Below are 23,240 nucleotides of genomic sequence, written 5' to 3'. Positions count from 1 at the left end.
GACTTTTTGCATCACTATTGGAGAATTGCAAATAAGCACTCCAGTCAGCAATTTTCCAAATAAGCTACTCTCTCTCTTAGACATTTTACAGTATTGATTTTCTCACTTCATGGTGCACCACACACAGTTTCAGTGAAACATTCTTATGGTTAATTTCCCATCAATTAAAATTTATTGTCGTAGTGTAATCTGTATCATCACTTTAGCTTTATTATGGTAACAATAATTTATTTCACATTGCATGTGAAAAGAACACCCACTTATAATGATGGTAACTTTTATTTATGTCAAAACTGGTTTTGTTTGATAAGTTATTTACAATGGCTCTATAGAAATTAATAAGAAACATGGATAATTATTGGTCTAAGGCTTGTCAGAATATGCAGACCAAGTGAACTGACACAGAGGTGAATTTTTTTTTTTTTTTTTTTTTTTCATGTCTGGTGCCAGAGCCAAGAATTTATTGACAGTTCCATTTCCCACTTTAGCTTTATTATGGTAACAATCATTTATTTCACATTGCATGTGAAAAGATGATGGTAACTTTTATTTAGCAAATCAATAGGAACACAACTTGACAAGAATAAACTTATCATACAGTGAACAAACAACACTTTCAAAGAACAAATATTAATCTTCATGGATCGATATCTTATCCCCATAGCCCTCCCTACTACCCACCACCCTCTCCTGCCCACCCCTTCCTCTTGTCTCCATACCCACCCCCACTGATGATAGTGTGGAGCACCTGGGATGTATTGAACCTTGCTTGTCATCTGGATCTTTTGTGGTCAATTGATTCTGGCACTTGTGCAGTTGTAGGAGTGGCTGAACACTTGGCCATTGTTTGGCAGCTGGGGATTGAACCTGTAGTGGAGGTCTGCGTGGGTGTGTCAGGGCATTGTGTAACCTTGGTCGTCAGCATGCTGTTCAAAGGAGTCAATGGTATGACCCACGCCAGCACTCTTTCAACAGATATTTTGCTGCATTTGCCATTTTGCAAACTCCAAAATGTCATACCCACATTCCAACACTTGTTAAGGCCCAGTGTATGGGGGCTGAACTACACCACTGCATAGCATGACATGGGAGCAGTCCATTAATGCCCTGGGTGTTTGCTGAGGCACGAAGCAGGTGGCAGACATCCTCCTGAATCTGCTGTACCAGCAGTGATAGTTCCGCCTGGTATGGCACTGGTGCAGGTGTCAGGTAGACCGCTGCTATCATTAATGGGCCTCCATATACCATTTTAGCAACCAATGTCCGAATTATAAGGCCTCCATAGTCCTAAAAGAGCCAGAGGAAGTGCTTCCATTCACTTCTCTTCATGACACATGAAGACAGCCTATAAAATCTATGCCACCCTTCAACCATTCGTTTCTGGCAGGATGATAACTTGTAATTTGCTGGTGTTGGACAGCATACAGTTTAGACAATTTGTTGAACAGATTGGACACACATTCCCGGCCCTGGTATGTTATAATGTGAAGAGGACAGATGAAGCATGCTAACCAGTTTGTGATGAATACAGGGTGATTCAAAAAGAATACCACAACTTTAGGAATTTAAAACTCTGCAACGACAAAAGGCAGAGCTAAGCACTATCTGTCGGCGAATTAAGGGAGCTATAAAGTTTCATTTAGTTGTACATTTGTTCGCTTGAGGCGCTGTTGACTAGGCGTCAGCGTCAGTTGTTGCTAAGATGGCGACCGCTCAACAGAAAGCTTTTTGTGTTATTGAGTACGGCAGAAGTGAATCGACGACAGTTGTTCAGTGTGCATTTCGAACGAAGTATGGTGTTAAACCTCCTGATAGGTGGTGTATTAAACGTTGGTATAAACAGTTTACAGAGAATGGATGTTTGTGCAAAGGGAAAAGTTCTGGACGGCCGAGAACGAGTGATGAAAATGTAGCACGCATCCAGCAAGCATTTGTTCGCAGCCCAGGAAAATCGACTCGCAGAGCTAGCAGAGAGCTGCAAATTCCACAATCAACTGTATGGAGAGTCCTACGAAAAAGGTTAGTTATGAAACCTTATCGTCTGAAATTGGTTCAAGCACTGTCTCCAGCTGATAAGATTAAAAGAATCGATTTCTGTGGTTTTATCCTTGCTCAAATTGAAACAGATGAATCTTTCGTTTCAAAGATTGTGTTTAGTGATGAAGCAACTTTCCACACTAACGGGAAAGTCAACCGTCACAATGTCTGTATATGGGGCACTGAGAATCCGTGGGAAACAACTCAATATGAACGTGACTCGCCTAAGGTGAACGTTTTCTGTGCCATTTCAACCAATATAGTTTTTGGTCCCTTTTTCTTCGAAGGTGCTACTGTAACTGGACTACAGTATCTGGAGATGTTAGAGAATTGGCTGTTCCCTCAGCTCGAACAAGAAGCACAACAATTCATATTTCAGCAGGATGGAGCGCCACCACATTGGCACTTATCTGTCCGTAACTACCTGAACGTCAACTACCCGAGGCGATTGATCGGCCGCCAGGCAGCCCGTGACAGAGCACTTTATCACTGGCCTCCAAGAAGCCTTGATCTTACCCCCTGCGATTTTTTTCTTATGGGGGTATGTTAAGGATATGGTGTTTCGGCCACCTCTCCCAGCCACCATTGATGATTTGAAACGAGAAATAACAGCAGCTATCCAAACTGTTACGCCTGATATGCTACAGGGAGTGTGGAACGAGTTGGAGTATCGGGTTGATATTGCTCGAGTGTCTGGAGGGGGCCATATTGAACATCTCTGAACTTGTTTTTGAGTGAAAAAAACCTTTTTAAATACTCTTTGTAATGATGTATAACAGAAGGTTATATTATGTTTCTTTCATTAAATACACATTTTTAAAGTTGTGGTATTCTTTTTGAATCACCCTGTATTTTAACAGTTGTCTCAGCAGTCATTTCTGTCACTGGTATAGTTTCTGCCCATCTCGTGCACCTGTCAACTGCCATGAGGAGGTACTTTTAACCTTCTAAAGAGGTCAGAGGGCCAACAATGTCGATGTATATGTGACTGAACCTCACTGGAGACACAGGTAAGTGTCCAATATCTGCATGAACATGGCATCCAACCTTGCAGCACTGGCATTGATTATGCACATGAGCCTACATCTGAACATATTTTTTCACTGAGAGCCATTTGAAACAGTTAGTTAACCCTGTTGCGGTTATGAGGGCTGAGTGTCTTCCCTGCCTGGCTGGCTTCAAGAGTGAACATGTTGTGTACCTTTCAGGGGGGGGGGGGGCTGATCAGCCAATGACCACTGCTGCCTATGGCAAGGAACAGTACTGTCAGCTAATTGTAAGTTCCAGCACATATAGAACCAATATTCGATAATACACTTTATAGTATCAGTATTAAACTGGAAGGCCTTAGTGGTATCAGTTTCTGATAACCACAAAAGAGAACATCAAAACTAGCTCATGCTTTATTAGTCATTTATCATGAACTGCGAAAATAGTATCCTAGAAAAATGATAAAAACTTTATTCTGCTTACTGAAAAATTCTGTAACTTGAGATTCACACTACCAGTATTTTTGCCTTGAACTCAATGTAATTTCATTAACATCGGACAAATACGTTTCAAGATATGTAGTTATAAGTGAGCAGATCATAGGAAAGATGCCCAAAACTTAGAAAAACAATTCTTAATCTAATTGTAAATAAATAATGGTAATTGAACTTCAGAAGCAAATTGTCTTGTGTAGCCTGATGCCGAATTAAAGAAGGAAAATTTTGATATAACTTAATTTGCAATAAGCCTATTTGTTCATTTGTAATTAAAGCCTAAGCTTGATTCTCTAATAAAATTTCAAAAATATGATTCTACCTGCTTGCTGCTCACTGTTTTCTCTTTCCGTTTGTCATGTTCTGCTTTAGTTTTATGGTTTCCCATCCTTATTTTTGGTGCTGGCTTTCGACTGCCATTGACTTCGAATTAAAAACCTGTTTTTTGTTTTCTTCCCCCATTTTGCTTATTTTTACTTTCCTTTTCCTGATACATACATTACTGGAAGCACCTAATATTTCTTTAATGTGTCATATTTTTCAAAACTTGGAGTCATGCAAAGGGCAACATCACACTTTTTGCACCCTATGTGTGTCATTTTCCACTGTGAATTGGCAGCACATACTACACAACCTTTAAGGGGAATCTCCTCTTTCTCCAAGGAATGCTGGATAATGTCCTTGTATATTTTTCAGTCAAAATGGAGTTTCTTGCTTTGCTGTCTGTGGGATCCCAGTTTACATGTTTGGCCATAAAATTTATCCAGCAGCTGGCAGGTTAGTTCCAACTGCAATTTTGCCAATGGTGTCTTCTGTTTCTTTTTAATTTCAAAAATTGTTTTTGGATTTAGCACACACAAGCTAGTGAACTGGAAGGAGACCATCTTGTACCACGTCATTGTCCTTCGAATGCACTGTACAGAACTTAACATCATGTCTGGTTTATCAACATTGACTTATTGTAGCTCACCACACAAGTCAGTTTCAGATTATTTTGCCCCTTTTATGTTCCTTCTTCTCAGTTTCGACAAACTCTGATCAATTTATGATTTAAAGCATTCAGAGTTCTTTGTTGTCCATCCACTTTAGAGCCAACAATATTTCGCAGTACTTAAACTGCGTTTTCCCTTTTTGCAGTTCATCATGCAGCAAGGGCAAATACCTCCTGTTTTTGCATACTGTTCACTAGCATTTGTACATTTGTCATAGAGCCATAGGAATAATTTGGGGCTCAAATACCACTTGTCTAAACAAATGGAATGATCTTTGTTGAGGTATGGCAATAACAAACTCATGACAATGTCACCTTATTTTCCCCAGTTAACATTTCCAGATTCTATTTCCATGGTGGCACCAGTGTAGACAATATAGTCTATAATATAATTAGTTTGTATGTCACAAAGAACAAAAATTTTAGCAACCAAAGTCTACATTTCTTTGGTGTATACTGTTTAAATTGCAGCCTTCCTTTGAAAAGTAGCAGATATTCATCCACTACTATGCTTTCAAAGGGGCCATGGCCTCATGGAAGTTTTTTGTTGTGTGCTCTACAATGAGCTGTATTTTCACAGGAATATTGTCACTAAAGTGCAATAAAGACAGAATCAGTTTGTCCTTGTTCCTGGACATTAAGTGTGAAAATATTGATGTTTGAAGCAAAAAATTTGTTTGACCGGTATTCATTCACTTATAATGTTTTAGTTCTGGTATAAGCAAGGAACATGCCAAGAAGCAATAAAATTCTTCTGGCTCCATATGTTTCCTTTGTGCTAACTGGCTGGGTACTGTCATCATTTGTTTGGTAAGAAAACTATAATAATTATTTATCTCTTTACAAATCGCAGAAACAAATTCAAATGATAAAAGTTTTAAAAAATCTGAATGACTTACTGAATCTACATCCATACTCTGCAAACCGTGAGGTGCATGGCAGAGGGTATGTCACATTGCACTAGTTATTAGGGTTTCTTCCTGTTCCATTCACATATGGAGCATGGGAAGAACGATTGTTTGAACACTCCTGTGCGTACTGTAGTTATTCTAATCTTATCCTCACGATCCCTGTGTGAGTGATACATAGGGGGTTGCAGTACATCCCTAGAGTAATCATTTAGAGCCGGTTCTTGAAACTTTGTTAACAGCCTTTCTCAGGATAGTTCATGTCTGTCTTCAAGAGTCTGAGAGTTCAGTTCAACCAGTATCTCAGTGACAATTTCCAAAGGATAAAAGAACTATTCATGGTGTGACCACTCATGCTGCCCTTCTCTGTATACATTCAATATCACCTATTAGTCCTATATGGTACAGGTCTCACACACTTCAGCAATATTGTAGGATGGGTTCCACAAGTGATTTGTAAACAATCTCGTTTGTATACTGATTCCACTTTCCCAGTATTCTACCAATAAACTGAAGTCTACCACCTGCTTTACCAATGACTAAAACTATGTGATCGTTCCATTTCATATCACTATGTAGTGTTACACCCAGGTATTTGCATGAGTTAGCTGATTCCTACTGTGTTTACATAGGTACTATGATTTTTCATATTATGAAGTACAAAATCTACATTTCTGAACATTTAGAGCAAGTTGCCAATGTTAAAATCTTATCAAGATCTGACTGAATATTTATGCAACTTCTCTCAGGTAGTACTTTGTTATAGATAGCTGCATCATCTGCAAAAAGCCTGAGTTTACTATTAATATTGTCTGCAAGGTCATTAACAAACAACATGAACAGTAAGGTTCCTAACACACTTCCATGGGGTTCATTCGAAGTTACTTTTACATCTGACAATGACTCCCCATCTAAGATAACGTGCGTGTCCTCCCCACCAAAAAGTTCTCAGTCCAGTCACAAATTTCACTTGATTGTACTTTTGACTTCTGAAAAAGTTTCTTGTGGTGCTGAAGAATCAGCAGCATATCCAACACATCCAAATCTTAGTCCAAAGAAAGGTCCAAAGTATCACTACCATCTTAGTCACTACTGTTCTTGAGGATTTCCATGATTTCCTTGTCTGATAAATTACATTCCAGCATCTCAAAGACAATATAGGCAAACATAGTCTCACCAAACGCGGAAAAAGAGCTACCCCAATGCACAACTGATAAGTGGAAAGGGCCCCAGAAGCAGGTGGAAGCTGTAGCACTATCTTAATATGAAATAATGACAGCACTGGCAGGTATGTTGAAATGCGGACAAAAGTGAGTCACCATTATGTTGTGTTTGTTTACGTGCTCCTGCCCTTAGCCATCAGGTCTCTCTACTTGTCTGGTGTAAATGAATGTCTGTAGACATCTAGAGATTCTTCCATTCACCCGTACGTGTACACCCTTAGCTATCTAGGCGTTCTACCTGCTGGACATACGTATATGCCTGTAGTAGTGAAATGGTTAATAACTTAGTTGTGGCATTTACTGATGGATGTGTCAGGTTGTGGATGCTGTCGAATGTCACTTTGTGAAACTGCAGTGAAATGTATATCCACGGCTTCCGTTGTCAGATACCCCACCTTATTTTGGAAATGCTACCTGACACCTCGACTTGCTTGAGACTCAGTCCCATGGAGTTGCTGTTAATCTGTTGATTCAGCTGGACAACATCATTGTTGTTCAAAATGTTAAACACACTGGAAATACAAGAAAAGCAGTCTGTGACTATGTGTCTGTACCTTTAATATGCTGTTATGTCCATGGTAAGTGTGGTAAATAGAACTCAATTCAGTGTGCCTGAATTGTTGAGGGTAGCACCTACTACTGGTGTTTTGAAAGGCTGATGTGATTGGTTTGCTGTATGTATAGATCCTCAATGGCCAGGCTAGAATTCGAGGGCAAAAATGTCTCATAGTCTCTTATATCACTTGTTTGGGGGAGGTAACAATTTATGGCTGTCAGTAGTTGCTGACTTTTCGGTGAATAGCAGCATCAAGTGCATTTTGGCTGGCGTCCACAACAATGGCCAGTGGCTACATGGTACAGAGTGGGTAAGTAGCACTGCTTCTGCAATGCTCATGTGCAGATCACAGAAAGCCATGCCCATTTACGGAGTCCATTTGAGTATTCAGTTGCCCTTGGTATTGTGATTAGAAAGTGCATTTGTTAGAGATACTGCCACCAGAAAGTGATGGCAATAAAAATTCACAATGCCCAGTAAAACCTTAATTATTGGTAATCAGTTGGCTTCAGCAGGTCTCATGAAATAAACAACTTTCCAGTTAATGACAAGTACCATCAGATGTTACCCTGTGGTCAAGGAAGGTTACTTTTGCCAGTGATGCAGTTGTCTTCATTTAATAGAATTCCATAATTATGTAGTCTCTGTCATACTTCATAAACATATCTCCATGTAAATGAGTGTCAGGAGAGAATACCAGGATATCGTCCAAATGTGCCAAATAAAATTCCAATCCTGCAAAACTTCATTAATGAAACGTTTCCAAGTTTGAGCTGCATTTTTGAGTCTGAATGGCATAAACAAGAATTCAAAAAGGTACATCAAAAGGTGCTATCTGAATTTGATTTTAAGCCTTGCGGCAGTCCAGGAGTGTGAAAACCTTGACTATCCAAAGCATATGTGAATTCTTGAATATTAGGTACGGTTTACCTGTGCAGGACATTTCCACTATTCAACCTTCGGTAATTGCCACCGGGAAGCCATGAGCCATCCTTCTTGTGAACCAGGTGTAAAAGAGATGTTCTCAGATTGTCTGAATGACATATAACTCCTAATTGAAGCATTTCCTCAAATATTGCTTTAGTTTTTGTTAGGCATTATGGTGCGATCCTATGGACACTTTATGAAACAGATGAACCTGGCATTGTGTGTATACAGTGCATGGTATTGTGCTTAATGCCACCCTGTTTCATAAACCTCTGTGACACCAACAAAAACTCCACAGTGTGCACAATGTTACTGTTGTGGAAGAGCTGTGTATTTATAGTGTTGCCTGTTCTTACCATGCCACCCACAGAACAGTCCTGAGTTCCCATTGCTTTGCATCATCGATCCTGTATATTAAACAAGCAGTCGTAAAATTCACCATAAGTGCGAAATGTGGAAGGAAAGCAGCAGCTATCATGTGCTGATTAATGTCTGCAGTCACAAACATCTACCCAAAATAGCCAGTGAAACCTATATCATCGTCAAGTTCTTGCTGCCATGAGTGAGGGTAATAGAGTTGTTTACAGCCATTAAATGTAGAGATTTATCATACATTACCATGGCTGTGGGCCAGGCAGGGAGCATCCTGACCTCTGGGTCAGTGTTGATTAAAAAACCCAAACCAGAAATTTCATCAGAAATACGTATGTGCCATGACACTGTATTAGACACCAAAGTTTGTAGTGACTGAGTCCTTTCAGCAAGTGCTATATGCTATAAATAGCTTATTTGCCACTGCACTGTTGTCTGTGTGTGGTTGTGAGTCAACATTCTTTTTGTTGTCAGGACTTTTTGTAGGTGTATAATCTGTCATGCCTATTCCAGGTTAAAGGCACTTCAGTCTGGAACCACGCGACCGCTACGGTCGCAGGTTCGAATCCTGCCTCAGGCATGGATGTGTGTGATGTCCTTAGGTTAGTTAGGTTTAAGTAGTTCTAAGTTCTAGGGGACTGATGACCTTAGATGTAAAGTCCCATAGTGATCAGAGCCATTTTTGAACCTATTCCAGGTTGCCATTGCTGTTTGGCTAGTCACATGGCACTGTGCACCTCACAGCTTGAGACCCAAAACATCTGTGATACCAGCCACTGTTAGCTTGGACTTGGCTGCAATATTTAGACTGAGGAATAGAAGAACATCGTAAATGTGACCTATTGTTTGGGGCCATATGTAACTAATTCTAGAAACATCTTGGCCTTTGTGTCAACCCTGACGCCAGAGAATGGTCTTTGTTGCAAGCTGGAGAAGTGCAGTTTTTTTGTCCTTGAAGGTGCATTGTTGTGTCAAGTGCTTAGTAAAGATGGTATAGTCCCCACTGATGATCACATCAAGGCCACTGTCAACCTACTAATGCCCAAGAAGATCATGGAGCTCCAGTTCTTTTTGGGTGGAGCTCTAGTCTTTTTTGGGCAAGATGTTGTATTATGTTCCATGTATTCCCCAGGCCACCCACATTGACCAGCCTCTTAACCAGCTTTGCAGAAGGACATTAAGTTCATCTTGTTGGCAATTTGTCTCTTGGGGGTTTGAGGACTTTCGCATTTGCAGTGGCATACAGTATCTGACTACCACTCGATTTCACTCGGCTTCTTTCGCTTGGCTTCTAACTCAGCGGTGGATTGCTTATTGCATATATTTAAGATCATAATGAGGAAGTCCTCATTTGCCACTTCCCATGACAATGCATTGTTGAGCTTTCTGGTCGTGTAATGGATTTGTTGTGTCCTCAGTGGCATGCCAAGGATCACAATGGGCTGGTGTTTTGGCCTCGTCCTTCGGCAGATGACAGGGATGGCTACCAGGTTTCATGGTGGGCCACAAAGGTTGTCTGTTGTCTGTGGTGGATTTTGGTAGGTAGCAGCTGACCTTTCATGCAAATCAACCGCACCATACCTTGTAGGGATGTTCCATTGCGATCTGCTGGTCTGTCGGGCAGCAAGTTGGGTAAGAGTGCACACTTGCAGTGGCATGCCACCCCGTTGCCACACCCTCCATGCACTCTACTGTCCTCCCACTGCCTGTACAACCACCCCCAGTGAATTCCACACCTGCACCTGCCTATGTGGAGGCCATGGAATTTGTTCCACCCTCCTCCTCCACGTCCTCCTCCTCCTCCTCCTCCTCCTCCTCCTCCTCCTCCTCCTCCTCCTCCGTCTCCTCCCTAGCTTTGCTGATGGAGGTGACATTGCTTCCACTGCAGCTGGTGGACCTCCAGTTACTGCATCCTCCATGCCCTCCTGCCCTTCCAGAAGTGGCATTGGCATTGCTTCATTCGGTGGTGGGTCCACTGTCAGGTTTTCAGGCTCTCTCAGGTTCTGCACTGGGGCTTTCAGTCCAAGCCTGGTCATTTTTGCCCTTTTGGGGTGGGGGTGGGGGCACCAGTGGATGGGGTACAATGGAGGTAGATGAGCTGGCATAGTTATCACAGTGGAATAGTGCATAAACCTGCCATGGGCGGCACAGGTGACTAAAGGAGTCTCACACCTTTTGGCCTTTATGTGATGGTCCCCTGTAGGGTTTGGCCTTAATTTTTCAAAATTTTCCCGAAGAGCAAGCCAATTGGGGAAGGGCACCTTTCATGTTGCATCGTATCCATTGTGCATTGGGATCTTCAGCCCACTTTCTTGTCTTGGCATTGCAGTCCCGCTTATCCTCCATCTCTTGAGTGAGGATGTCTTCCTGGGTGCGTTTTCCTCCACCCACTATGCAGTGTCGTTTTCTGCGCTAATGATGACCATGGAATTCTTTGCAAATCATATCCAGCATGGTAGCCAGTCCATTATGGTGAGGCCACCATGTACCCTGTTGGTTGTAGCCCCCTGACTCCACAGGGATTGCTCTGCTGGTGCCTGCGCTGTTAACTCCGCATTTATGCCAAGGAGTAGATGGCCGTCACCGTGGGGCATCGGGACTCCCGGCAATGGCCATCCTGCCAGATGGTCTCTGCTGTGGCTGGGTGGTGCCCGTGGGGAGAGCCCTGGTCGGAGTGGGTGGCATCAGAGCGGATGATGCGTGATGAAGCGTACCACGTCATCACTTGCTGGTGATCAAACGCCAGCAGTCTTTAAGCATTCCAAGTCTCAGTACAATGCAAAGAAATATGATCCTAAATCGTTCCCCTCCCTGGCCACACAATGTGAAGAACGTCAGGCTAAGGATGGCAGCGAACCTTATTCGCCCTTGTACCTCACGTGTATGAGAGCTGATGGGGACTCCTTTGTCTCAATGAAGCCTCAGTTTTTTGTAGAGCATTTAGGGGACTAGTTTGAGGGTAGGGGGGTGGAGGGCTTGTCCAAAATGGAATGAGGGTCAGTCTTGATAAAAACGGCATCCTCTGCCCAGTCACGGGTATTACTCGCTTGTGACAAGCTGGGGGATGTTTCCGTTACCATCACGCCTCATAAGAGCTTAAATATGCTCCAGGGTATTATATTCCACAGGGACCTTCGTTTGCAGTCTGATGACGAGCTGCACACCAACTTAGAGCAACGAGGAGTTCATTTACTCTGGCACGTCCATTGGGGTCCGAGGGATAACCAGGTTTCCATCAGTGCCTTCATTTTGGCCTTAGAGGGTGACTCATTGCCCGAGAAGGTCTAGGTGATGGTCTACCACTGTGATGTCAAGCCATATATCGCTCCCCCAATGTGGTGCTTTAAGTGGGAAGACATATGGCTGAACTTCCAGCATCACATCGAGATTGTGGACATCCATCCCATCCCAATACTCAGTGTGCCCCACCTCCCATCTGTGTCAAGTGCGGAGAGCATCATTCCCCTTACTCACCAGACCGCAGGATTTTACAGCAAGAAAGGAAAATCATGGAATACGAGACCCTGGACTGACTGACCTACACTGAGGCCAAGAGGAAATTTGAGCACCTACATCCTATGGCTATGACCTCCTCTTATGCCGCCACTATGAGAACAGTTGTAGCCCATCAGTTCCACGAGTTCCAGTTGGCTCTCAGAGCCGGAGACTACACCTGCTCCCTTGATGGTGGGGGGCACTTCCCTCCCTGTTGCTCCCGCACCACCTACCTCGGGAACACTGTCCCCCAACCATCAGTTATTTCAGTCCCCACTTCTCAGCCAGAGAAGCGTAAGTCTTCTTCAGCTCCTCTCGCCAGGAAGGGGTCCTTTGGGTCCCTCCCTTCCCAGGTTTCTGCTAGTGGGAAAGATGACACCCGCCAGTGACTGAAGTGCCCAAAAGCAGCTTCACAATCATCCTCAGTCCCAGAGACTGAATCAGTTAAGCCCTCGCAGCCAGAGAAAGCCAAGGATCAGAGAGAGAAATCCAGAAAGAAAACCCCCCAAGACCAAGGGAATTGCGGTGGCACCCACACCACCACTGCCTACAAGCTCTGCGTCTGAGGATGAGGTGAAGATTCTGGCATCCACCAAGGACCTGGATCTTGCCAGACCCTCAGACACAATGGATATAGCCTGTTCAAGAAATAAGTCAGTGGCAGCAGGTGACCCTGTGGTGTAGACTGCCTCATTGAGTGTTTCATGCCTACCCAATCTCACAATCACGTCATCCTCCAGTGGAAATGCGGTGGTTTTTTCCATCACCTAGCTGAGCTATGGCACCTGTTAAGCTTTACACCTGCTTTCTTCATTGTCCTCCAGGAAGCCTGGTTCCCGGCAATATGGGCCCTTGCCCTTCGCGGCTACAGGAGATATTACAAGAACCATAGCAAATATAATAGAGTGTGAGATGGAGTTTGCGTTGATGTCCTGAACTCTGTATGCAGTGAATCAGTGCCCCTTCAAACTCCTCTTGAAGCTGTGGCTGTCAGGATACAGATGACGCAGGAAATAACTGTCTGCAACGTATATCTCCCTCCAGATGGTGGAGTACCCTTGAACGTATTGGCTGCATTGATTGATCAACTCCCTAAACCTTTCCTACTTTTGGGAGATTTTAATGCCCATAACTCCTTGTGGGGTAGCACCACGCTTACTGGCCTTGGCAGAGAGGTCAAAAATTGACTGTCCCAGTTCGACCTCTGCCTCTTAAATACTGCGGCCATCACACATTTCAGTGTGGGCAGATACTCGGTCATTGATTCATCAATTTGCAGCCCAGGACTTCTCCCTTCTATCCACTGGAGAGCACATGACGACCTGTGTGGTAGTGGCCGCTTCCCCATCTTCCTGTCACTCCCCCGGCATCATGCCCACGAATGCCTACCCAGAAGATGGGCTTTAAACAAAGCAGACTGGGTAGCCTTCACCTCTGCTGTCACTGTTGAATCTCCACCACATGGTGCCATTGATGTTGTGATTGAGCAGATCACTACAACGATAATTTCTGCGGTGGAAAACATGATCCCTTGTTCTCTAGAGTGCCCCCGGTGAAAGACAGTCCCTTGGTCATTGCCAGCAGTCATTGAGGCAATTAAAGAGCATTGGTGAGCACTACAGCGACATAAGTGGCACCCTTCCCCAGAACACCTAATAGCCTTTAAGCAGCTCCTTGCCCGGGTTCGCTTGCTTGTAAAACGATGGAAACAGGAGTATTGAGAGAGGTATGTGTCGACCATTGGGTGCCATGTGTCACCTTCCCAAGTGTGGATGAAGATCAGACACCCAACAGGTGTCCCTGGCATTACCATCAATGGCGTGCTCTTACCAACACAAACGCGATTGCCGAGCGCTTTGCTGAGCACTATGCTCGAGCCTCTGCGTCGGAGAACTACCCCCAGCCTTTTGCACTCTCAAATGGCAGATGGAAAGGAAAGTCCTCTTGTTCACTACTTGCCACAGTGAACTCCATAATGCCCCATTTACAGAGTGGGAGCTCCTCAGCGCCCTTGCACATTGCATCTTCCATAGCAATGGTGAGAGAGCACCATCATTCCAATGCTAAACACCTGGTTGCCGTCTTTTTTGACTTACGTAAAGCATACGACACGAGCTGGCGACATCATATTCTTGCCACATTGTATGAGTGGGGTCTTCGGGGCCCGCACCCGATTTTTATCCAAAACTTCCTGTTGCTCCATACTTTCTGTGTCCAAGTTGGTGCCTCCCATGGTTCCCCCTGTATTCAGGAGAACGGCATTCCACAGGGCTCTGTATTGAGTGTATCTCTATTCTTAGTGGCCATTAACGTCCTAGCAGCAGCTGTAGGGCCGTTGGACTCCCCTTCCCTGTATGCGGACGACTTCTGCATTTCGTATTGCTCCTCCAGTACTGGTGTTGCTGAGTGGTGCCTACAGGGAGCCATTTACAAGGCACAGATTTCAGCCGCTAAGTCGTGTGTCATGCACTTCTGTTGGCATCGTACTGTTCATCCGGAACCTGAATTTTATCTTAATGATGATCCACTCACTGTAGTGGAGATATATTGATTCTTAGGACTGGTTTTCGATGCCCTATTGACTTGGCTACCTCATCTTTGTCAGCTTAAGCAAAAGTGCTGGCAACACCTCAATGCTCTCTGCTGCCCGAGCAACACCAACTGAGGTGCAGATCACTCTATGCTGCTGCAGCTCTACAGAGCCCTTGTTCAATCCTGCCTTGATTATGGGAGTCTGGTTTATGGTTTGGTGGCACACTCAGTGTTGCATTTACTCGACCCAGTGCACCACTGTGGCATTCGCCTAGTGACTGGAGCTTTTAGAACCAGTCCAGTGACCAGTGTCCTGGTGGAGGCTGGAGTCCCTCCATTGCGGATCTGACCTGCACAACTGCTCGCCAGTTATGTTGCACACATTCGTAGTTCTCCTGAGTATCCGAATTACCGTCTCCTTTTCCCACACGCGGCAGTTCATCTCCTGCATCGGCAGCCCAGGTCATGGCTCACGATTGCGGTTCGCGTGCGATCCCTTCTCTCCAAACTGGTATCCTCCCCTTTATCATCGCTCCTTGAGGTCCACTCACGTACACCTCCATAGTGTACACCTCGGATGAAGCTATGTCAGGACCTTTTGCATGGCCCTAAGGACTCTGCTAACCCCGCCGCTCTCCACTGTCACTTCCTCTTGATTCTTGACGTGTTCTGGGGCTCTGAAGTTGTTTATACCGATGGCTTGGTGGCTGATGGTAATGTTTGCTTTGCGTATGGCCACTGTCCACAGAGGCCATATTAAACAGCATTCCTTGCCTGCTGACTGCAGTGTATTCACTGCAGAGCTTGTGGCCATATCTCATGCACTTCAGTACATCCGTTCCTGTTCTGGTGAGTCGTTTCTTCTCTGTTCTGACTCCCTGAGCAGCTTATGGGCTATTGACCAGTACTACCCTTGCCATCCTTTGGTAGCGATCATCATGCTCTGGAACGGTCCAGTTGTTCAGTGGTGTTTTTTGTGTGGACCCCAGGACACGTCAGAATCCCGGGCAACAGACTTGTTGATGGGCTGGCCAAAAAAGGCTACATGTAAACTGCTCCTGGAGATGGGCATCTCTGAAACAGACCTGCGTTCTGTCTTTCACCGCAAGGTTTTTTGGCTTTGGGAGATGGAGTGGCATAACAGTATGCACAACAAACTGTGTGTCATTAAGGACACTGCGAATGTGTGGAATTCTTCCCTGTGGGCTTCTTGCAGAGAATCAGTTGTCCTTTGTCGGCTCTGCATTGGCCATACATGGCTCACAAATGGTTTCCTCCTCCTCCGTCATGAGGACCCACCTCAGTGTTGCTGTGGCTCCCAAATGACAGTCGTCCACCTCTCGCTGGACTTGCTCCACTTTTAGCTGCTCTGTGGTGGACTTTTAACTTTCCCAGCACCCTTACTTTGGTGTTGGGCGACAATGCCTCAACAGCAGCTTTAGTTTTACATTTTATTCATGAAGGTGGGTTTTATCATTTGATCTGAGTTGGAGCACATGTCCTTTGTTCCTCTTTGTCCTCCACCCTAGGGCTTTTAGGGTGGAGGTTTTAATGTGTCACAGAGTGGCTGACTTCTCCTTTTTTTTTCTCATGGTCAGCCAGCCATGGTAATCTGCTTTCTTGTTTTTAATCTCTTCTCCCTGTTTCTTGTGTGTCTCTGTGGTTTTCTTGTCCAGTTTTGTCCATTAGAGTGTTTGTTATCCATCTGTCATTTTTCTGGTTCTTCCTTTCTCCTGTTATTGTGCCATACGTCATCTTTGTTTTCTTCTTTCCCTTGGGTAATTGATAATTGTTCTACTGGGAACAAGGGACTGATGACCTTGCAGTTTGCTCCCTCCTCCCTTTCCCCCTTCTGAACCAAACAACCAGCCAACCAACCCACCAACCAACCAACCCACCCTGTCATGGGGTTCTGTTCCCCAGCTATTATCAAGCCACTGTCAGGCCATAAAGTATCTGCATCTATGGTGTAGTGAAGTGACATTATCATGCCTGTGCAGATACTGAAGTTTGTATGTGTGTCGCATTGCGGATGAGAGCACCAGAACAGTTAACTTTGTTACGTCTGTTTTGATGTGTCCCTTCTTTGTGTAGTGGTTATACATGGTATGGATCACTGAACTTGGTCCAAGGTCATATTTACTCATGGCATTGCACTCATTGATTGCTGTACAAATGAAGAAAGTTCCAGAAACTCAATCTCTTGGTGGAGATGCTGGATCTCACTGCCAATGTTGCGTAATAGTTTATGCCTGTCTCTCATGACAATGTTGTATTATTATGCGGAGCATGGAAAATACTTGTCTGATGTGAAACCACTGTAACGAAACAACTATTGTTACATTACGTGGGGAAGACAGTGAAATTTTCAACATCGAAAAGAGATTATTTGATTTAAACAAAAAACCTCAAAAATTTGTTGTTATTTTTGTGTTCCATAGGCCTCAAGAAATGTGTGATCATGGGGGTGTTTCTTACTGATCACATTGGCCCCCACCACTCAAAGAATTACTTTGAGACAAATGCAAATGTTTACTGCTAGAATAGTTTCCAAAACATTACACTTTAGTAATTAGTTCTGCAGTGACACTTATATAGTTCCGTTGATTTCTTATACGTATCTTAGTTTGGTGTAACTTGGAGTAATCTGCTTCCTCCTCCTCCTGCTGCTGCTGCTGCTGCTGCTGCTGCTGCTGAAGTGGTCGTTTTCTCGGTCCATTTCATCTGCTAACTGGATCAAGTTATTTGAATTCCATGAAATAATCCAGGTACCTAGTTGCTTTTATAGTGGTTTATTTATGACAAGCTGCACCATTTCTTCTTAGTGGGAGCCTACTCCACATAACAGGCTACGTAGTCACAATACTGTATTACAACAATTACATGATTGCACAGATGTGCAAGACAGTGGTTGCGTCTCAAAACTGTCTCCAACTGGCCATTCTTGAGTCTTCCGCTCTTCCTATTTATATGTTTACTAACAATAAAGTCAACAAAACTACACCGTAAATTTATTAAATTAGCAATTAAAAGTTCAACATTTTTAGGAGTAACTATCCACAAAACCGTGCTTATTTCATGCTGAAACTGGCGAATGCAATAGAAAAGACTTTTACATTGAATATACATCATATTATATAAAATACTGAAAGGTAACACAATGTTAACCTAAATTTTCTTAATTATGGTTTCATTTGTACAAGCAAAGTATTGTGAACATAAATTGGACTAGCATGACCTACTAGTAACCAAATGGAATAATAAATTTTATGAGATTTAATGAATTACCGAATCACTTATTAGATACCATTGGAATTACAGAATTTTCAAAATAGGAATGTAAAAACAAAAGGGTTGTTTTATTTCACTACTCTTATTTAGGGGTATTGATGAAATGAGCACCCATGTATGATGATGATAACTTTTATTTAACAAAACTACAGGAGCACAGTTTGACAAAAATGAACATATCATACAGTGAACAAACAACACTTTCAAAGAACAAAAGTCGAACTCTATGGATCAGTAACTTATTCTCACAACATGATTAGCTGATCTAACAATGTGGCAGTTTCAAGTGTTTACTCATACCATGTATATCTGTCATGTATTAACTTATAGGACGCTTGTTTTGGAGGACAATGATTCAAATCTCTGTCCGGCTATCCATATTTAGCTTTTCTAGTGATTTCCCCAAATCTCTTAATGCCAGGATGGTTTCATTGAAAAGGCCCTGCCAGTTTCCTTCCCGATCATTCTGCATTCTGAGTATGTGTTCTGTCTCTAATTACATTATTGTTGACAGGACTTTAAACCTCAATCTTGCTTCTTCTTCTTCTTTTTTTTTTTTTTAGAGTATGTGAGCATTAGAATTTTCATGAGGCTCTTTCCTGTAATACTGGAAATGTGGATAAGTCAGAATTCTCTCTAGGCCTGACTGAAATATTTTTAGAGCTATGGGCTGTTGATAAAAATGTAGACATCTACATCCATTGTCCCCATGCATCTTTTTACCTGGCATTTCAGCCTCCATTCTGAGTTCATCTGGAACTGGCTGCCCAATGATTCTACGTAGATGACAGAGTATCAATATGCAAGAATTTTTAGTATCATATCCAAGAGTACAATTGCAGAAATGTTCCGTTGGATAGGAGACAACTAATTTCCTTCCTTCATATAAGCTTGTGCTCTGTCCCCCAATGACCTTCTCTGTGATGGAATGACAAACCCTTATATTCCTTTTAAACAAATAATTGCTTGTAGGTTCTGTGGATAAACTCCAGGAATTGTTTTGATAACTCATGTTTGGTGAACTATTGTTATGTGTCTGGAAGCTGAGCTGTTACATGTGTTGACTGAAGAAGACTGAAAGATTCATGTTTATTTTTCCAGCAAATTGTGAAAGAGAGCTTGCTGTCTGGAGCTATACTTAATTATGTTTTTGTCCATCTGTGCACATACACCTTCACCTGCACCCCCTCCCCCCCCCATTCCATCCATCACACATGTCCGCTCCTCCATCTCCTTAATTTGAGGAAGAAATATGTGAAAATATATGCATTATAATGAAACTAATCATGGACTGTGGTAAAACCAGAAAGGAATATAATCTAAGCGTTTGAGATGTGGTGTTACAGAAGGGTTCTAAAAGTTAGGTGGATGGCAAGGAAGAGCATATGTGGAAAACACTGACAAGAAGAAAGGACTCAATGATGGGGCATATGTTACATCAAGGAATATCTCCAGTACTTCTAGAGGGAGTCATGACCTGCTCATTTAGCATACTGTGCAGCACGCTATTTGTGAGTGTGTGGTGAGCCAGACATGGACTGAATCTGTGCGGTGGATTAATGACTGTGTACTGGAACACTGGTCAGCCTGATTGTGGGTTTAGGCAGTTTCGCATGCTTGTTTGGTCAAGTTTTGGTCTGGTCCTGAAATTTCATCTTAAAGAATACAATACACAGACAGTTAAAATACGAGAACACACAGAGAATGGTATACATGATTTGCAGACAGATGGTGAACACACCTTTCCTCCCTTATGTTACTTTGGTATGGTGTCAGGTAGGCTGTTCATCTTCAAAGTTAAATTGTACAATAAAATCTCCCAAATTCTGATAGAAATGAACCTTGTACTAGATGAGACAAACACACACAGTATTTATTATAGCTTTTGAGCTCTTGCTCTTACTCTTTTTCTTGTACAAGTACATACATTCACACACAAAGCCACCTAAATGTGCACACTCGTGACTGTGGCAAGACTGTTGATTACTGGTAGCTGGTGGGTGGACAGATGGAGGTGGGAAGGGTAGGGAAGGATGCACAAGGCAAGGAGAGGGTAGTGTTCTAACTCCGAACACAATATGACATGGTCATGAGGAACCATCAGCTATTTATTAGGTGACAGCATGACAGCATAAACATAAGTAGTCCAATACAGTTTAGCGGCATGTACAAGACTAGTTTAGTGGCATGTACAAGACTAGCAGCCAGAGCCGACACGTGGCAACATAAAGAGCATAAGCCCACCAGGGGCCACTGGCTCAAGTTGTCTAGAGCAGCTGAAGAGTGCGCCATTCAAATGTGTGACACACGCCACGGTATTGGTGGTGGAGGTGTAGAATGTGTGGTTTACTACACACTCTCCCCCCAAACATCCCACTGCAAGAGAAGACACTACAGGATCATTGAGAGGCTTAGCTGTGTTGCCAGTGTGTGGCCTGGGCATTGACAGAGTAGCCACAGACTGCATAGGGAGGGTGGCAGGCATGGCCCAGGCGATGTGCTGCCCACAGCGAATGACAGTGGAGATAGAAAGTGAATACTGTCAGACAAAGTACATGACTGACTGAGCAGTCAAGGTGTGGCAGTATTTCTGGCAGCCATGAGGGACATTATTGGCCGGGGTAGTGATACGGTGGCACACTTACTAGACAAGTGCAGCACTGCACTGACACGACCATCGAGAGCCATTTGTTTCAGCGGGCATCCAACTTCAGTGTGGCCTGATACCAGATCCCTCACCCCAGAATGGGTGCATACAGGCAGAAATGTCCCAGACTGTGTTGGTGGTGTCCATCAGAACATTACTGGAGATGGGCGATCCAGGGGGAACCACTGATCCACAGGGAGCCAGAGGGGAGGGCTGGGACAACAAGGGGACATCTGCAGTAGCTGCTTGCGGTTCTGGTCATCGTGGCGCATTAGCACCAGAGGGCAGTGAAAGGGGGAGCAGAGAGGATGCTTGTGTCCTTGGCCTAAGCTGGTTGTGGCGATGGCGCTCGAGCTGATGACGTAACTTGTCACCTGTGGGTGGACTCTACTATTGCTGGTTTCCAAATCTCAACAGTCCCACAGGAGCATGCCCGCACAGCCGTGCCAGTGATGTAACATCTGGAGGGACAGGAGTGAGGTTCCGACAGTGATAGTGACAGCAGATGAAGCAAGGTTGTAGACTGGTGACCATAGAGAAGCTCCGCAGGGCTATGATTGTTAATTGGTGTGGTGCGATAAGTGCTCAAAAACAAAATAAGGGCAGCCATAGTGGCACGGAGGATTCAATACCCTTCTTCATCTGCTGATTAAAAGTCCAGACCAGATGTTCAGCATCACCATTAGAGGAAGGATGGAACAGAGGACTACAGATGTGTTTGATTCCATAGGCGGTGCAGAAGCCCTTGAAGGCAGAGGCTGTGAACTGTGGGCCATTGTCAGAGACTAATGTGCGAGGCCACCCTTCAATGGCCAAAACTTGGGCTAAGGCTGTAAGGGTGGCATCAGCCGTGGCGGATGCCATGCATATGACATAGGGGTACTTCAAGTGAGCACCCACAATGAGCAACCACATAGAACCCAAGAATGGGCTGCAAAATTGAGATGGATGCAGTCCCAAGGAGGCTGCCAGGGGGCAAAGAACAGAAAGGGTGCCGACTGGTGGTGGGCTCATGCTGCACAACTACAGACCACCTTTTGGATGTCGCCATTGATCCTGTGCCAGTACACATGCATGTCAGCATCTTCATGCGGGACATGCCCCAATGACCCTGGTGGAGCAAACTCAATCCCCGATGATGCAATTCCACCAACATAACCACTCAGTGTGCATCCTTCTCACTATCCAAAAGGTTAATGCCAGCCACAACTGACTGGCCATGAGAAAGTCATTTACAAGGGCGGAGCTCTGTCGTCAAAGGATGAATGAGATAATGGAGTCAGCCATGGGTTGCATAGTGAAGGGCCTGTCACTTGGACATAAGGGGAAAACCATCCAACATATGTTGACTCTCAGCATCAATGTAGAAGCAGAGCACCTCCTGTTGGTCGAACTCTGGGTCTGGGCCAACCAGTAGAAGGAAAAATGAATCAGCATTAAAATGCTGGGCTCTCAACTTGTACTGGATAGTATGATTGTAGGCACTGAAGAACAATACCCAGCACTGAAGGCATTGCACTGTTCATTCTGGGAGATTGGAATGCGCCCTGAGTAATGCCAACAATGGCTTGTGATCTGGAATTAGAGAGCACCGTGTCCTGAAAAGGTATACATGAAATATCTTGACTGTGAACACTATTGTCAAGGCCTTCTTTTCAGTCTGTGAATAGTTGCACTGTGCTGGGGTTAAGGTCTTGAATGCATTTGCAATAGGCTGTTCGGAACCATCCCTACTCCTGTGTGCCGCGACTTCTCCAATACCATATGCGGATGCCGCTACCAATGGGTGGTCAGGAAAAAAGGGCATGAGGTAGGGTGTGAATGTCAGCATAGTTTTAAATTTGACAGAAGTCTGGTTGCCGGAAGGGGTCGAGGTAGAAGGGACCCCATTTTTATGCACTGCTGAGAGATTGTGCAATGTGGGCTGCCTGGGTAAGAATTTAGCATAATAGTTAAGCTTGCCCAAAAACGCTTGTAATTTAGGGTAAGTTTGTCAGGTGAGGTAAAGAAGTGCTTGTGGCGAAGTTCTGATTGGTAGACCAGATACTCTCTTTGGAGAGCCAGTGCCCCAAGTACTCCACTCCTGGCTGAAAAAATCTGCACTTCTTCAAACAACAACACAGGCCTGCGTCCTGCAGGGTCATGAGCAGGGTACAAAGGTTTGCCAAATGCACTTGGTGAGAGGATCCTGTGACAATAGGTCATCCAAGTAATTGAGACAAGCCAGAGTATGCCACATCAGCTGTTCCAGAAATTGCTGGAATATTGCAGGGGCTGAGGAAATGGCAAAGGCGAGTCAGTTGTACCTATTCCACCCAAACTGCATGTTAAGAATGACAATGTTCTGAGATGCTTTATCTAAGGGCTGTTGGAGGTATGCATCAGTGAGGTTGATCTTGGAAAAATACTCCCCATCAGCCAGTTTCATAAGGAGATCTTCTTGCTGGGGAATAGGATAGGTTCCTATCTGTGACTGAGCATTGATGGTCATCTTGATATCACTACACAGGCAAAGAGACTCGTTTGACTTCCAGATGATGTCTAGGGGCATGGCCCAAGCATTAAATTTGACAGGTCTGACAACCACAGCTGCTTGCAGACAATCGAGCCCACGTGGTCGCCAGAATCAGTGAGGTGCAGTAAAAATGAGGTGTGGTATCTGGCCAAAGGCTGATGTGCACCTGAAAGTCTGAAGCTCAACCCAAATCTGATTGAAAGAGAGACGGAAACTCTGTCCAGTTCCTGGAAAAGGACTGCAGTGGAAACCACCTTGACTT

At 44.1% G+C, this 23,240-nt stretch overlaps 1 protein-coding gene across 3 annotated transcripts in view; it reads left to right on the top strand.

Moving 5' to 3' along the window:
* Positions 1-23,240, top strand: part of LOC126188329 (ralA-binding protein 1) — a 122,475-nt gene that overhangs the window by 21,207 nt on the left and 78,028 nt on the right. The gene's annotated exons all lie outside the window — the stretch shown is intronic.

Source organism: Schistocerca cancellata, chromosome 1 (assembly GCF_023864275.1).
Source record: "Schistocerca cancellata isolate TAMUIC-IGC-003103 chromosome 1, iqSchCanc2.1, whole genome shotgun sequence".
NCBI classification, from domain to species: Eukaryota; Metazoa; Arthropoda; class Insecta; order Orthoptera; family Acrididae; genus Schistocerca; species Schistocerca cancellata.
This window is presented reverse-complemented; position numbering and strand designations above follow the sequence as displayed.